The sequence below is a fragment of the Engystomops pustulosus genome, chromosome 8 (assembly GCF_040894005.1).
Source record: "Engystomops pustulosus chromosome 8, aEngPut4.maternal, whole genome shotgun sequence".
NCBI classification, from domain to species: domain Eukaryota; kingdom Metazoa; phylum Chordata; class Amphibia; order Anura; family Leptodactylidae; genus Engystomops; species Engystomops pustulosus.
This window is the reverse complement of record NC_092418.1, coordinates 41,674,958-41,688,414: the sequence shown is the minus strand read 5'-3', so window position 1 is coordinate 41,688,414 and position 13,457 is coordinate 41,674,958. Positions and strand designations below refer to the sequence as shown.

Here is a 13,457-nt window from a genome sequence, read left to right as displayed (position 1 = left end):
GTTCGTCATCCTCTGAAGAAGCCCGCGAGCCAGGCGATACGCGTGGGGCATCCCCAGCTCTACATCCACCACACAGTAATAACATCTCTCTTGCTTGTACCTCTATATATGTTGGGCACTCTCTTGATTGTATATTGTTACTAGACTACTACCATACACTTCTGTGTCCCGACTGGTTGACATTATTGTTTTGTACAGTTGTTGCCGTGTTTGTATGTATTATCTCTATACTTGTGTTTCCTGTACTACACAACTGATTCTTCTATGCTGGGGAGAACCTTTATTATGTCACCCTCCCATGTAGGGTTTTTAATTGTTTTTATGATTCACATTTATCTCAATTTGATACTTTTTCACTCGCATACATCTGCCTTTCTTCTTTCTTGTGCTTATATACATATTTCAAATGTGGGATCTACTTTTTCAGTCAATACATTACCCCAACCCAATATATATAAGTTGGAACCAACGTAACAAATGCTAGCATCATTAACACTACGCCGCCAGTGACTCAGATCCTGCAGTGCCAGACGCATCCCCCTGCTTAAAGGGGTATTCCCACTGAGAAATTTTCTTATATGTACTCAGGATAACAAAATAACACATTCTCTAATTCAATGTTAAAAAAAAAAAACGCATTTCAGATACTAATTCCAACCTGTCTCTATCAGTCCTGGTGTACACAATTTTGGTTGCCCCTAGACCGGACGCTGTATCTTCTTACTTTAGGGTACGCAGCCATCTTGTTTAATGCTTCACTGAGCTTCTCTCCCCCTCTGCTCCCTGCAGGGACCCCTCCCATTGCATTCCAGGATGAGCTCTCACACACAGATACTGACTTTCCGCTGGCATGTCACGGCGTGAGGAGAGCTACAGGCAAATAAGTTCTTTATCCAGGGCAGAAGGAGGGAGGTATATAGTAGAGCTGACAGTTTGATAGAGCTGTGGTAAGAGGGAAGAAAGTCATGTGTAATATGCATCTCATGGATCTCATAATTTCTCATCTCTGATCTGTCTCCTCTCTCTTTCCAAGTGTCAGATACTAGTACAATGTTCAAAAACTAAATGAAAGTGTATATAAACCTGTACCATGATAATGTAACCATATTATCACCACACAGATAACTGGAGGTATCATGAAGTTTCTGCTAAGAGTCCCCGCCCACACCCTGGAATTTTACACTGAGGGATAGGAGCTAAAACAGCAATAAAACTGAAAAAAACTGAGTAAAATTGTAAAGTAATGGGTTAAAAGTTATCTTGTGCTATACTGTGTAAACATTGCTAGGGGATTGACATTTAAGAATGTTTCTTCCATGGGCAAACCCATTTAAGCCAGTACAGTCCAGGCCTGTCCCAAGTTTACTAGAGAGCATTTGGATGTTCCAGAACAGTATTGGGAGAATGTCAGATTAAACCAAATTAGTACTGTTTGGTAGAAACACAACTCCTTCTGTTTGGAGGAGAGTGAATGCTGAGGTGCATCCAAAGAATACCAGACCTATTGTGGGGCTGTTCTCTGCAAAGGGATCATTAAGATTGATCAGTGTACATGAAAGAATGAATGGGACATGTATTGTGAGATTGTAAGTGCAAACCTCCTTCCATCAGCAAAGGCATTGAAGATGAAGTGTGGCATGACAATGATTTCAGCATGACACTGATGCCAAGCACACCACCAGGGCATCGAAGACGTGGCTTCATAAGAAACGTTTCAAGGACCTGGAGTGGCCTAGCCAGTCTCCAGATCTCAACCCCATAGAAAACCTTTGGATGGAGTTGAAAGACTGTGTTGTCCAGCGACAGACCCAAATAATCACTGCTCTAGAAGAGATCTCCATGGAGGAATGGGCCATTATACCAGGAACAGTGTGTGCCAACCTTGTGAAAACTTACATAACAGAGGTCAAACATTTTCTGTATGATTAGTTGGCAATGACAACGTATTGAGATTAACTTTTGTTATTGACCAAATACTGATTTTTCCACCATAATTTACAAATAAATTATTTAAAAAATCAGGCAATGGGATTTTCTGTATTTGTTTATTAATTTTGTCTCTCATAGTTGAGGTCTACCAATGATGTCAGTTACAGGCCCCTCTCATCTTTTTTAAGTGGGAGAACTTACACAATTGGTGGTTGACTAAATACTTTTTTAACACGCTGTACATGATTGTTGTTAGGGGCAAGGCTGTGTTTCAGTGTTGATTCTGCCCTAGGCACTTACAGGGCTTACCCCTCCCTCCCCTATTTTTGCTTACCCGCCCCTTTGCCTGTCTGACCATAACCCCAGCATGTTAATAGAAGAGAGTATGCCCTGACCCAGGAGCAGGTGAGAATTAAATGTCTTTTGTTTTAATGAACCCTTTAAAGGGTTTTGCTGTTTTAGCTCCTATAACTCGGTGATGGTCAGTGTAAAATTCCTGAGTATGGGCTGGGATTTTCTAAGCAGACACATAATAATTCCTTTAGTACTGTGAGATGCTGTGTGCTGACAATGTGCTTATATTTATATACTGGTTTATATACACTTTTTTTTATTTAGCTTTTGAACATTCTACCAGTATCCTACACAGAGGAAAAAAATGAGATGAGACCGGTCAGAGATGAGAGATGAGATTCAAATAACACCCAATGCGAGACTTCAGCACTGCTAAGCTATGACAAACACCGTCAGCTTTGCTTCATCTGTGCTATAACACACACAGAGTGCATCCCTTTCATGGATTAAGATCTTATCTTGCCTGTAGCTTGTAGAGCAAGCCTCGGCAAACTGCTGCTTGCTGGCAGGAAGTGTCTGTGTGTGAGCTGGTCTTGTAATGGAGGGGGAGGGGCTGGAAGCCACAAGGAGAAGCAGACTGGGAACTCTATTCATGAGACAGGTTGGAATTATATCTGTGAAATCCTGTATTTTTGTCAATAACAGTGAATTAGAGAATGTGTGTTATTTTGTTATCCTGAGTATATCTAAGAATCTTGTCTTTGTGGGAATATACCTTTTAACATTTCTTTGAGTTTCATAATCTTTTGTATGTGGTGGGCTGCAGCGGACTACATCGACAACTAAAAATAATATAAGTTTATTTATACATATCATATTTTAAAAAATGTGTTTTGTTTTTTTTGCCCTAAGTGCTAATAACATTGCCTTAGTAACGTTTCTATCTAACAGTTGGTGTCCACTACTAAGAACAAGGCTTAGTGTTGGTGAAAGCTTTTGCCACTAGCTAAGTACTAGACTGGCTGCAGGCTGGCGGTATTGTGGGTTTGGGTTCTTCAACCCCAGAAATTAAAGGCTGCATCTGTACATGATGAGCATGGTGTACAATGCCTGTTGCCTTAGAAGTGGGGCTAATGTGGTTGCATGTGTGTTCTTGTTGTCTAGGGGAGGGCTACACAATGCTCGTTGCCTAACAGGACTTATGAGGTATGCAATGCTCGTTGCCTGGGTGGCTATTGAGGTATACACTGTTCATTGTCTAGGGTGCCAGAGAGGTGTACAATGCTCGTTGTAATATTAGTGCCACATTTATTTTATTAATTTGCTCATTACTTAGGGGTTTTAAAAAATGTATATTTGCCTCACTTCTGCTCTGTCAGCTTGACCTGTAGGTGTCGTGTCAGAACACAGTGTGATCTCACGTTCTACATGAAGCAGCAGTGTGCAACTGGCAGAGTGATCTCGCTAGCTAGAGCTCGGTGAGATCCATGTAACAGCAGCAAGCAGAGTGATCTCTCTCGCTGTGGCATAGTCAGATCATGAGTAGCTCCCAGCGTTGAATGGACAGTGTTAGCGAAGATTAGCATACACACTCTCCCCCACTCTTGCTGAAGCAACAGCTTTTTAGAAGATAAGAATGGTCAGACATCGGGGCTGATATCTGGTGGGGCCTTGGAGAAACTGAAAATGCCCCTGAATCCATGTGTAAGCTCCTACATTATGATATGTGGAGTTTCTTAGGTATGGGATGGTGAAAGGCCATCTTTAAATGTGGCTCACACTTCAGTTCTTAAGTGTATATAGTCCATGTCCACATATGGGTAGTTGGTTAACTGATCGTATACAGTAAGTATAGATGTCATTTATTTGTTGCACTATTATTGATATTGCTATTTATATAATTTAGCTGGTAAAATTTAGTTACCATTAACAATTGTACTAGTGTGGTATTTATATAAATAAAAAGTATGTAGTAAATACATACACATATATATAATATACATATATATTAATGAAAACGCAGGCAGCACTGTAGCTTGGAGTGCTGCCTATGTTTCCATTACTATACCTAGAGGGGTTTATTTGCCAAGACTCGCAGATCATGCAGCCTCCCTTATTGGGTTTAAATGGACTTTCATTGTGTGTGTATATATAAATAAATATATAAATTACATCTCTACATATATCTCTCGGCATTCCAAGTTTTCCAGGTAGATACATACTCTCTTTATATCGGCAAAGTCTCTCCAGTAGATGATGGTTTTATATAGATTGGGGCAGTATGAGGTCAAGTTACTCACGCCTCTGCATTGCCAGTATACATACACCACCTGCATATGACTGATAAAGCCATGGGCTCGGAAATGAATGAGCAGGGCTGAATGATTTCTAGAGGCTGTTGGGGTATCAAATCCCCGCAATAGCTTAGTATAGACCTCAGTGATAAGCTTCAGCTATCCTGTGCATTATCATGGACACGACATGAAACGAAGCTAGATAAAGTTATCTGGTTTTAAAAGGAAAAATAGAAAAATTGCATCACATTCCATTTAATAACCCGAAAAGGTCACTTGATAGATATAATAATATATGTGTGTGTGTAATATATATATATTTATTTATTTATTTATTTTTTTTGAAGCACTAAATTTCTTCTGCGGTTGCTGAAGTTCAGTGAATTCTTTCACTTCAAGTACAAACTTTTTGTACTCCTTGTCCGATTTTCCTACTTGTTTTTTTTAAGACATGGTTATCGATTCCTAGGGCAGAACATTTTAACCTCAGATTCACAAGGCAGCATAGGATTATCTCAGAACATGAAGGTAAAGGCTTGTGGAAAATATATGAAAGGCATGTTTTATGTCACTTTTCATGTTTTTTAAAATTATTATTAGTAAAGTTGATGAAAAAAACCAAGGAAAAAATATACTTTCAGTGCCTTAAAAGTATTGGCTCCCCTTGACCTTTTCTACCTTTTGCCACATTTCTGGCAAAAGTAATATAAAATATAGGTAATATTATATAGGTAATATAAAATTGTCATTTTTTTTGGTAAAGCATCAACAACAAGTGGGACACAGTTGTGAATTGGAACACAATTTATTGCAGATTTTGAACTTTTGTAAAAAAAAATAATCAGAATAGTGGGGTGTGCAATATTATTCATCCCCCTTAAGTTAATACTTTGTAGCGCCACCTTTTGCTGCATTTACAGCTGCAGGTCGCTTGGGCTATCGGGTCTCTATCAGTTTTACAAATCGAGAGACTGAAATTCTTGCCCATTCTTCTTTGGATAACAGCTGGAGCTCAGTGAGATTGGATGGAGGGTGTTTTGTGAACAGCAGTTTTGCATGGTGTGTTCCTTGGTCTTCATGATGCTCTCTGCGCTTTAAACAGAACCCTGAGACTGTCACAGAACAGGTGTATTTATACAGAGATTACACACAGGTGGATTATATTGTTATCCTCAGTCATTTAGGAAAACATTGGATAATTCAGAGATCCTCATTGAACTTCTGGAGATAGTTTGCTGGACTTTGTCACAGGTGCTTCCCCAGTCCGAACTCATCTCTCCATGCTCCTGCTCCTGTCCGGCCTAGGCGGTGCACACGCCAGCACTCGGAATATTAAATGGCCAGCGCACCACTGATTGGTGCTGGCTACTTACGGGTTTGCTATTTAATGTGGCGGTTGCCATCACTCCCCACCATTTTGCATGAAGAGAAAGTTCCCTGTGTATTCCTGCATTCGTGTTCCTGCTTTCCCGTGTGTTCCTGCTTTCTCATGTGTTCCTGCTTTCCCGTGCTCCAGTGTTCCCGTTCCCATCTGCTCTGATCTCCCGTTGCTGACCCCGGATTTGGACTTTGACCTTGCACCTCTGCTGCCTGCAATGGCTCTCTGTCTGAACCTTACTATGAGACTCCCCTCTGTATTTGTACTTCAACCTTGGCTGCCACCGCGGGCTATTCGCACCTGTGGAACGACCTAGTGGCATGTCGCAAGACCATCCCGCTTTGCGGGAGGCTCTGGTGAAGATCAGGTGCCACTTAGATTCGGTCCTAAGTGTCGGCTAGTACCATCTCCCGCGGTGGTCCACTGATCCCGAACCCTGACAACTCAAAGTAAAGGGACAAATAAATAATGCATGCCCCACTTTTCAGTTTATTATTTTTTACAAAAGTTGAAACTATCCAGTAAATTTCATTCCACTGCACAATTGTCTCCCACTTGTTGATTCTACACAAAAAAAATACAATTTTATATATCTTTGTTTGAAGCCTGAAATGCAGCAAAAGGTAGAGAATTCAATGGGGCCGAATACTTTCGCACAGCACTGTAAATAATGAATTGTTTTTGTAAATTTCATATTTTCCCCTTGGCCTTAGTTAAAACCTGATGGCTACCAAAAAAGAGAGGGATGAAATATAGGTTAAAGTTAAAAAGAGTTTTTACAGCACTCTACAGTAAGTAAGGTGAGAACTGCACTGCTAAGTCACAATGACCTGTCCACTTTCCAATAATTGTGAAAGTACTTGCGTATTATATGAGGAAAGCCAAGGACTCTTTATTCCATAATAGAAAAAATAGCTTGGTTTGAAAGCCATGTCCCCAATTACAAATGTGCAACCAATGAGGGCAAAATCTATTGCGGTTCTTGCTAAAGGCTGTCACTGCTTGATGAGAGTTGTGGTTTCGCAATAGTTTTAGACCCCTGCTTTTGTCATATGTTTTGAAAAAAAATAAACTATTTAAATTGGTGGTTACCTTCATTGGCTGAACTTGATGAACAAAATGTGTGTTAGTTGTTAGACCATACAGTATAATTATACCTCACTATTTAGGTATTGTGATGATGATATACGCCTACATGTTTTCCCTATTAAAGAAGATGCTGTTATTTAACCATAATTAAATTACAACTCTGATTTCTTAATGATTCTTTTGCCAATTTATTGAATTTGATTCCCTGTGAAGTTTTGTGGGAGACTAACTAACTTCCTTCCAGTCTTAGCCCTAAAGCTTAGTCAATTATAAGCTGCCTTCATGTCCCATGATGCTTTTGTCCTTTCATGAAGTAATTTAGCAGGAAATCCAGTGAGTTTCCTACAAGCTTATCCACTGCACAGTTTTCATCACATGGAGGAGGATGAAATAAGTAGTAGAAACCAGCAGTGAAACAGTTTACATGAAGTGTATAATCTTTGTGGGATCACTAAGGGCTAACAGCTTTCCTGCTTTGTAGATAGTGTCCAGAGAGCTGTGGCAGGGGAGGGTTGCAGCAGTGGAGTATATGAAAGAAAAAGTGCTACAAATTCACAGACCGGGATGGAGGGACCAATAGGCAAAAGGGGAACCCTTCAACATCTATATTCTTTGCTGGAGACTTGTGTGCCCACAGATCTGCACAGACGCAAAGCTTTCAGCTAGCCACACACACACACACAGCATCCCATAACCACCCCCTCTCTCCAGAATGAGCTGGGAGCAGCAGTCCCCCCTTCTAGTAGTAAGATTCCATCCAGTTTGTGTAAATACTGCAAAGAAACTGCTGGACATAGGCAGGTGATATGCAAGTTGTCTTAAATCACAGAAGCTATTGATTTGTGTTGTGCTTTAAATATTATATTGGGCCACTTCCATCATATTCTTCAACAAAGTATTTCCCAGATTAGTTGGCTGCAGATCAGAAGATGCATTCTGCTTCCATATGCTACACTGTATAACCGAGGCTTATGATGAAAGATGACATATTCCAATGTAAACTGAAATTACAGTCTTTCAGTTGTGGTCCAATATGTCCCTCATTCACCGGTTTATAGCTGCAATAGCTTTGATTTTCCTTTAACAAGCTGCAATATATTGGGAAGCTTTCCTGTGCTCAAACAATTTACCATCTGGAGGTTTGTCCGAAGAACCCTAGCAAAATCTTATGGTATGGCAGATACCCTCAGTTTGTGACATCGGGGAAACCCACTGCTAATGGCTTACAAAAATATATTCCAAATGAATTACAATATCTAAATGTTGAGTTTGAGAATTTGTTGTTGACTATATCAGTAAGAGTCTGAATTAGTGATGCTCTGCAGAATGTGCACATATTTACTTTACTTCATTTATTAGTGTAATGTTCTCCACCCCTGAAATTTAATACGGGTACAATTCATGGTACAGAATAAAATTAAAATAGTAAAGTGTTCCATTAACTCCATCTTATAACTCTACAGTTTCATTGAGAGGGAGGCAAACAAATCCTATGAGACAGTACCAGTTACTGTTTAGTGAAAGAAGAGTTCCTTCATAACTCTAACTATGATGATATTAAATCCCTAAAGATCTGGTCTTGAGTGCTGGTATCTTGAAATCAGGGCTGTGGAGTCAGTATGTCAAACTTATAACTCCGACTCCGCTTTTCCCTTACTCCCACTCCAGCTGCACCAAAGTGGTCACAGACTCCACAACTCCATAGCGTGCTTTCTCTCTAGCAATCCTTCCCAGTGCCTTTTTGCTCTGAACTGTTGCGAAGATTTTTCACTACTGAGCATGTACATAAAGTGCAGCCCACATGAAAGAGAGTATCTCTTTGTATTCATTTATGAAAACAATGATAACTTTCAAGTAATGATATCCATGAAAGCATCTACAGTACCATACATGGATTACAGAAAAGAAACGCCCAACTACAAAAGACCTTCATGAATATTTAATAATGATTATTATAAACACTTGATTCCAATCACTGTTAATGTGTGTTAAGAGAGAACCTAAGAGCAAACACCCTTGACATATAAATGACAAGTGTCTCACCCATAGTACTGCGTGAGTCCCTAGGCACCTCGAAGTGTGTATCACACATACTGCTTCCTCAGGGGGTGTTACTTGTAAATTAATCTTTTTTTTTTTGTTATCAGTAGTTTGCACTTTCTAATAATTATCGGTATATCTTTGCTGTGATAAGAATCAGTTTGCTCACTGACATCCTGCTGATCTATGGAGGGAGAGAGCCCAAGCCAAATAATGAAGGAAAAACCAGGGGCACTTACTCATAGATACAGGCATTGTGACTGTGGTAATCTTCTTATGTGTTATCCATGGCCTCATTCCTTCTAAAAAAAACTTTTACAATTATGCTAATGAGCCTGGTGTTCCAATGGTTATAAATCTCCACATGCCTACAAGGCAGCCTTAATTGGCAAAGTCTCAGTAAGGAGAACTCTTACTTCCTGAACCTAATCAAAAGCCTCTCACTCAGCCAAACCAGTTCCCTGCACTCTACTGAAGAGACCCAACCACATTGAAAGCGCTGTCTACAGTAGGGAATCTGTTCCTTCTAGATACACTGGTTTGGCTTAATCCCACATCATGTGATTAGGCTACTTGGTGTTAGTAAGGTTGCCTTGCATGGTAGCAAATAGAGGCATTGATTGCCTTGTCTCATCCTGGATAACCTATTTGCATATTTCCCTAAGGCCCAATTAACTGAAGAACTAATGGAAATATTATCTGTATGAAAGACCTGCACCTTTTCTGTGTGTTCCACCACACATGGATTAGGCTCAAAATAACTTATGCAAATAACTGAAGATTTATCAAAAAAGTTAATTTTGCCTAAGAGACCTGCTGCCCGGGGGTCACGTAACCTATGGCTCCTGCACACTACAGACCACCTTTGAAGGGAACCTGTCACCAGGGGCCTCATTTTCACTAAAGACAGGCTGTAGAAGCCCATCACACCTGCAGTGCAAATCTGCCTTTCTGCTTTTTATAAGCATTTGCATTACAATATAATTGTGTGTTATAACTTACCTTGCACTCTGAAAAAATCCTGGGGAAGTCACAGGGGCTTGGCTTTGGTTTGGATGCATTTAAAAAAACATGTGACTTGTCTGTGTTACTCACTCCTCAGATCTTAGCCCCCACCTTTGTGCTCCTATACTGCTCCTCCCTCCTGCTCTTTCACAGAGTTCACTGTCTGGTGAGATGACATCAGTGGGGGTGGGAGCTAAGATCTGAGGAGTAAGTAACACAAGTCACATGTTGTTTTTTGAAATGCATCCAAACCAAAGCCAGGCCCCTGTGACTTACTCATGATTTTGTCAGGGTGCAAGGTAAGTTATAACACACAATTATATGTGGTAATGCAAATGCTTATAAAAGGCAAAGAGGCATTTTTGCACTGCATGTGTGATGGGCTTCTGCAACCTGTCTTTAGTGAAAATGAGGTCACTGGTGATAGGTTCCCTTTGACTCGTATAATATGAGTGACCCAATTAGTGGCCAACCCCTTTTACATAAAAATGGAATAAATTACTGTGCCTGGAAAAAGATTTAAAAAATGTAATAAAATGGTGTTGAATATTGTAGTATGCTTAAATTTCCAAAAAATGCGTTTTTTGTTTTCATTTTTTGGAATAATGGTAGGTTTTTAACAATGTCTCTTGTTTCAACATCGTAATTGCAGAAAACCTTCTGTGAATTTACTTTCTGTAAATCATGTGAATTGTTAGTAAGTTAAATCTAAAAAGCCAAAGTACTGCGTTCCCTTACAGCAGGAACATCACACAGAATATTTCCTCTAAATATCTGCCATTGCAGTATATGATGACTGGATATTTTTACCTCGGTGCGTGCCCTTTGCAACTTGCAGAATGATGGGTTGAAATAATTATTGTTTATTATACTTTACCCTTGTAAGTCAGGCTCCAGTATTTGCCATGTGAAAGCTTTTGTATAAATGATCTGTGGTAAATCTACTAGTAGTGGATATTAATGAAGATGGTACATTTGTATTGGTGGTACTTTAGGCTTAAAATGTATAATAATTGTTTTACCGTATATACTCTAGTATAAGCCGACCCAAGTATAAGCCGAGACCGCTAATTTTACCACAGAAAACTGGCAAAACCTTTTGACTCGAGTATAGGCCGAGGGTGTAGTATACAGCCAGCCTGCCCCTATGTAGAATACAGCCTGCCCCCATGTAGCATACAGCCTGCCGCCATGTAGCATACAGCCTGCCGCCATGTAGCATACAGCCTGCCCCCCATGCAGCATACAGCCTGCCCCCCGTGCAGCATACAGCCTGCCCCCCGTGCAGCATACAGCCTGCCCCCCGTGCAGCATACAGCCTGCCCCCCGTGCAGCATACAGCCTGCCCCCCGTGCAGCATAAAGCCTGCCCCCCGTGCAGCATACAGCCTGACCCCCGTGCAGCATACAGCCTGACCCCCGTGTAGCATACAGATTAAAAAAAAAAAAAAACAACATAATACTCACCCTCCGGTGTCCCCGATGTTCCTCATGGCTCCCGGCGGCTTCTTCACTATTCTATCTTCTCTAGCCGGCAGAGTCGCGTCCATTCTATCTGCCGGCCGTCGCACACTGTGATGCGCCGCTGATGACGTCATCAGCGGTGACAGCGCTGCATTGTAGTGTGCGACAGCCGGCAGATCACATGGACGCGACTCTGCCGGCTAGAGAAGACAGAAGAGGAGACACGGGGAGCTGCCGGGAGCCGCGACAGAGATCGGGAGCCGCGAGGAACAACGGGGACACCAGAGGGTGAGTATTAAGTTTTTTTTTTTTTATCATTGACTCGTGTATAAGCTGAGGTGAGGTTTTTCAGCACATTTTTTGTGCTGAAAAACTCGGCTTATACACGAGTATATATACCGTACAACTCACATCAGATAAGAATATTCAATACCAATCAGCCACCCCCCTCATTGCAAATTGGAAAGTTTGGGGCTCCATTACTTGTCCCTCTATTAGATGGGTTCTCCGGTGACAACGATTGACTTCACTACACCATCTCCCCACACTTATCACTTCACTAATTCAGTGTCATTAAATCTTCTGCCCCCTTTTCATGAAATCAAAGTCATTCCTGTGCACTGCCAGCTCCTGCTACACTTACAATTTCCATAGTAACGACCTGTATACGGTCTCTGCTTTACAGTCGCACATGTGTAATCAGCTCTCTGTTCCCTGCTGTGGGAGTGTGACTGCACCTTCCTCTGTATGAAGAGGTTATGCTGACCAGAGGGATTCTGGGACATGTTTTTTCAATTAGGGGGCAGCCATCTTGGAGTGATGAAGCTGCAAGCTGTGAAGGGACAAGTCCAGGAAACCAAAGTATACAGCCCAGGGTGGTGAGGTATAATATATGCAAAACAATTGGTCAGTTTAAAAAAAAAAGTACATATAGTGACCGGAAAACACCTTTAACAGGACAAGTAACTTTGAGGTCTCCAGAGACAGGTCTTGGACACTTCTATTCAGTAGTGGATTATAAATGGGCTGATTGGGCAGAAGCCTGAGGCCCAAGCCTTCCCTGGCCACCCAAAGCACCAATCAAATTTCATACTGAGAAGGACCTTCATCTATGAAGTCCTTCTACATCTGTTCTTGCTCTCAATAGTCACATACACAGGAACCATTTCAGGACCTCTTGATAGTCCTCCAAACGTCCTGACACCACATATTTGAAAACAGACAGAAGGGATGCTTTCTCCATTTTCCTAGAAGCTGGAGTCTAGTAACATATGTAGACATATACTTTCTGTGACTTCATTTAACCCTTTAACGACTCGTGACCTAATAGCACGTCACAGGTCGGCTGCGGGTGCATGGAGAGGGCTCACTGGCATATTGCAGCAAAGACTTATTCGTTAACACCCGCGATTGGTGCTAGAACTGATCGGGGGTGATAACCCACACATCGCCGGCTTCAAAAAGTTGGCTGCGCATGGGCCCCGTTGCCATGACATCCTTGGGTCTTCCGAAGAACCAAGGCTGACTCGTTTTAATTCATTGATTACAATGTGCGATTTGCACATTGTAATGAATGAGGAGAAAAATTCCCATATACTGACATACAGTATTATGGAAGTATATGGTAGGATCAATTGGACAACCATGCGTTAAAGTACCTTAGGGGGTCTGAAAAATAAAAGTAAAAATTTTTAAAAAAAGTTAAAAAAAAATTTATAATAAAAAACCCTAAAAATTCACATCACTCCCCTTTCCCTAAAACTGATATAAATAAAAATAAACTGTAAAAATCACAAACACATTAGGTGCCCGATCTATCAAAATATAACTTTTTGGAAAATTAAACATTTTTTATGAAAAGTGATCAAAAGGTCGTACAGGCCTAAAAATGGTAACATTAAAAACGTAATCAAAAGTCACGGAAAATAACACCACCCACAGCTCCGTACACTGAAGCATAAAAAA

At 40.9% G+C, this 13,457-nt stretch overlaps 1 protein-coding gene across 1 annotated transcript in view; it reads left to right on the top strand.

Moving 5' to 3' along the window:
• Window positions 1–13,457, top strand: part of METTL22 (methyltransferase 22, Kin17 lysine) — a 151,698-nt gene that overhangs the window by 29,813 nt on the left and 108,428 nt on the right. The gene's annotated exons all lie outside the window — the stretch shown is intronic.